The sequence below is a fragment of the Mizuhopecten yessoensis genome, unplaced genomic scaffold (genome assembly GCF_002113885.1).
Source record: "Mizuhopecten yessoensis strain PY_sf001 unplaced genomic scaffold, ASM211388v2 scaffold9159, whole genome shotgun sequence".
In the NCBI taxonomy this organism is placed as follows: Eukaryota; Metazoa; Mollusca; class Bivalvia; order Pectinida; family Pectinidae; genus Mizuhopecten; species Mizuhopecten yessoensis.
Window position 1 is genome coordinate 122,645 of NW_018407908.1, and position 4,456 is coordinate 127,100.

General features: G+C 34.9%; 1 protein-coding gene across 1 annotated transcript in view; it reads right to left on the reverse strand.

The window, feature by feature from the left end:
• LOC110457508 overlaps positions 1–4,233 on the reverse strand; it is a 63,794-nt gene extending 59,561 nt beyond the window's left edge. The window contains exon 1 of the mRNA XM_021508821.1: positions 4,219–4,233. The gene's annotated coding sequence lies outside the window, so the exon portion shown is untranslated. The remainder of the gene's footprint in view (positions 1–4,218) is intronic.
• Between the last annotated feature and the right edge of the window lie 223 nt (positions 4,234–4,456).

Below are 4,456 nucleotides of genomic sequence, written 5' to 3' on the forward strand. Positions count from 1 at the left end.
TTTCATTACCACTATAAACTGTATAATATGACAAATAAAATAGGTCCTTTCGCTCATTCGTCGTAAAACCCCACAAGGTTAGCGAGGGTAAAGGAGGGAAGCCGACAGTGCTATATGGACCTATTAGTTAGGTAGGAATAACGAGATAAACGAATCTTGAATAAATAGCCAATATCTGTTGAACTGACACCTAATAGGGGTAATATTAATAATATACAATAAATCAAAACACTCGAACCAATTTTATAAAACAAATAGTATACCTAATAAAACATAATATATACATAATGTAGATGTTTACATGAGCACCTACACATAAAAGTAAACACCCGACTTGATGATATCGCCTTTGTAGAAGAACTGTCCATGGAAATTCTTCCTTGCTGCATGAAATTATCATTGTCTTTTAATTTCGTTTAGCCGATGTCCTTCCCGATACCATACAATCTTCAGGTTGTGTCGCAGTCGGTTATTGATATCCGAATTTTTCATTTTTTTTCGACTTGCTTATCAGACTTGAAGATGATGGGGTACTGATTTGGGTTCGCATGATGACAAAGCAGTACTAGCAAATCCGTATCTTTTCCAATTACTGCTATTTTCTGTTCTTTTGAGAAGCTCACCGCTGTTTGTGCAACCAAGATATCAGCATCATCAGCAGCCTTTAGACATCTCACACCATTTGCAGACAGCTTTGATGACAACATGTCTATGAACCTTGGTGACAGGATTCCCTAAGAAAGCTTCTTTCTTTGACTTGAATGGCATGTTTTCCGTAAAAATGGCATTTGGTGACATGATTCCCTTCGTTCGACGCATGTGTGTAATTAATGTCCTTTAAATTGTGACTGGGTAGTCTAGATAGCTGTAAAAAAAACGATAATAATAATAATAATAGTATACAGCATTTATATAGCGCCCTATATAATTTGTAAAATTACTCTAAGGCGCTTTACAACATATGGATAATAGTAATGGTTATAATTGTGAAAACAAACAACAAAGGCTTGCAATCACGATGACGGGGTCTGTGTATCGGGTATTGATGTGTGTGACGTATACTTGACATGTGTCACTGAAACTTGACTCGGATCGCCAGGGTATCCTTTGAAAAGGGAACTTCCATCAATCACATGCTGCACGTTTTCATCAAGGATATTTCAGCTAAACAAGTTCCGAGAGACGACATCGCATCCGCGAGTGTTGACTTGCAACTTTCTCCTGGCAATCAATTGTCAAATAACGATGATGGGGAACTGGAGAACTCATGCCTGTATGCATTCGACGTATTCTCAAACATACTACTTGCCGCTGTGATGAGACTTTGAAACATCAACTGGGGATCCACATCAATATGGTCCTGATAAAATTCCAACTTCGACTTGGGCTTTGTTCCAACTGTCACCACTTGTTCTGATCATTTGAAGAAAAAATAAAAAACAAACCTATTTGATTCAACATCTTCTTCATGATGTTTTTCCCCGATTTCTTGCGCTTTATCTGCATTTGCTGTATCATCTGCGTTTTCATATATACGCTTGACTGAGTGTAAATTTTCGACGGCAAGTGACAAAACTTGAGGAAAATTAGGTTTATTGCACAAGCTTTTACAAAGGTCTTGTCCTATTATATCTTTAAAACTGATTTATACCCTTAGTATGCGGTACGTTTTTGTATTTTTTTTCAAGATACGACTTTTATTTTTACATACGTAGTTTAGAAAACTTGCTATTATCAATGTTGCATTTGCATTGTTTGAGCAACATTTCGTAAAGAGGAGACAATTCAATAGTCATGATATTATGTAGGACTTTGCCATTCTGCCATCGGGTGAGTTCTAACTCAAATTTTACAGCCTCAGGTAGAATATCGATATCCAACATATCTTGATTTGAAAGACTCTATTACATTTCTGATTACATAAGATTGCCGTTTTTTAATTTATTTATAAATACTCCCTTCAAGTCTTTGTTAAATAATTAATCAAAGTAAATGTCAGCTTATCAAGCATGAATATTTCAATGGCCGCTTTAAGAGACTGAACTTTTCGGCCTACATGAATACCGCAGTGTCATCAAACAATGACAAAACCTTAACCAAAATTCGATAACAAGAAACATAGTACAAAGTAGACATTAAATTCCGGAAATACGCGGGAAGCAAACAAAACCAGGTTCTCTTGACCAAATTAACTACCTGAATTCTAATTATAACAAAATATACATGGTAATATAGAACCGTTTTCCAACGAAAATATACAATTGTGTGTATTGGTTTTTATTGTAGATTAAGGCATAGCTGCATATGTTTTTAGTGATAGCAAAACGATTTAAATCATACACATTTCTTTAGACTCGGTGTATTGAATACTGTATACAGCGAAACTTTTGCTTAATCTTGCTTATGCCCGTCACTGGTAAAATCCGCATTCGCTTACCGGATTAGAAACACTCAACAATCGGTAATACAATGACACATAATACAGAGGATATCCGTAATACACACTTACTCACTAGAATGTTTACAACGGAAAGAACAAAGAAATATATGGAAACTAAATGCAGCTTGCCATCCTCCCCACAAACATGTACCGGAAATTATATAAACCATCTGTTACAATCCTGTAAAAGACTAAAACAATCATGACACTAAAACCATTCTAGCATATTAAGTTGGTAAACTAACTGAATGAAATATGGATGAGTGTCTTAACAACATGCATTGGGGTAACTGTGACACTTCTGGTAGTAGGGTATATAGGCAGAATACCTTTAGTCCTTTTTTAAGGAACACTAGAAAGACACCAAAGACAAAACGGCAATAAACCAGATCAGAGGGGGAAAGTCCGGGTGTTCAGTTAGCAATAATGGATCATATAACAAACATTAGCTCTAGGCGATGATTGACTTAGAAACTTTAGTCAATTCATTTGTAAGAGAAATAAATTCGGCTTAACGGCAGATAAAGGTGGACTCGTTTCTGATGCGTAGTAGTTGATCAATTGAGCTATTTCATTAATTCAGTCCAGATGTACTCGTATTTCTGAAAATCATTTAGAAAATGCAGGTGGCTAGTTGAAAATAAGTTGTTAATACTATGTGTGTTACTTCGGTTTAACTAATTTTTAGATCAAGCATTTAAATTAATAAGTTTCTTTTGGTTGTAATAATATCGCGGCAACATTTCAACCACAGACAGATACATTATACATATATTTATATAGAAAAGTTAAACGACTAAACTGACTACATAAATAACTTGTGTCGATACAAACTGAGCTGAATACTTCCGACAATATCTAATCTGCTTACCCTGTATCATACAAGGATAACTGCTCACTGAGTGAGGCAACACTCACAATACTATCTGCGTACATAATCTTAATACTAAAGGTCACGTGATAAAATACACATAAGCAAACAAATACCCGTGTTCACAGAAATGACTACAAATCTAACTTGTCAAGACATTTCTCGCTAGTCACCAGTATAGTTATGTAAATCATGATTCTTGTTCGGAAGATTTATTTTATAGAAAAAATTGTCCTTAAGGTATTTACCATAAAAATGTTACTATATTTCTATTGATTATAATATAACCATACCAACCAATGGCTAGATATGAATTATCATAGCCATTCAGGTTCAAGAGGTCGTGGGTGTGCGATTACCTGGAATGACACTTCAGTTTCAAAAGTATCTAGATATCTAATTAAAACAAATATTTGTTAATCATAAGTTCTATACAAAGAAGTTATATAACAAAGATTGTGTTTTTAGTGTTCTGTGAGAAACGACACATGGACACAGCTAAAATATAAATGATAATAAACTAACTGTAGTGGGAGCATATGCATTGAAGATATTGTAATAAACAATTATATGACCTTAAATCAATTTGTGTTTTAAAGTAAAAATTTCTAGAATGGGCCTCTACGTAGGGATTCCTCTTAGAATTAACAAAGGAACAGGTCGCACTTCTGAATTCTAATGTTTGATTTTTGCGTAAGCCACTACAGATCGACGTCTTTACTTTATTAATAGCCAGAAATATTTTCTCAAACCGGAAACTATTAGGTGTTTTGGCATAAGGGACTGTACTTGTACTGTATGAAAGAATAGACATATTTTCAGTAGGCACTGGCATACTATTCAATGATACTTTTTAGTTTTTTAGTTTCATGCTCAGCATATTATTGCCTGACCCTTTATTGCTTACCTTGTTTCCGGTGAGGAGGGCTGCTCAGTTAATGAAGAACCACACAAAAGCCTATCTCATTTACGTCATCTGATAACACAGGTCCATGTGATCACCAATATAATATGTTTAGCCAATCCTACTCTTTTCTCAAAGATCACTTCACGTCCTACTTTTTACAGTCTTATACAGCTTCTGTTATCAGGTCCCGATGTTTACAGAGGGTAAGCTTGACAGTTTGTAACGCAAATCTTACAAA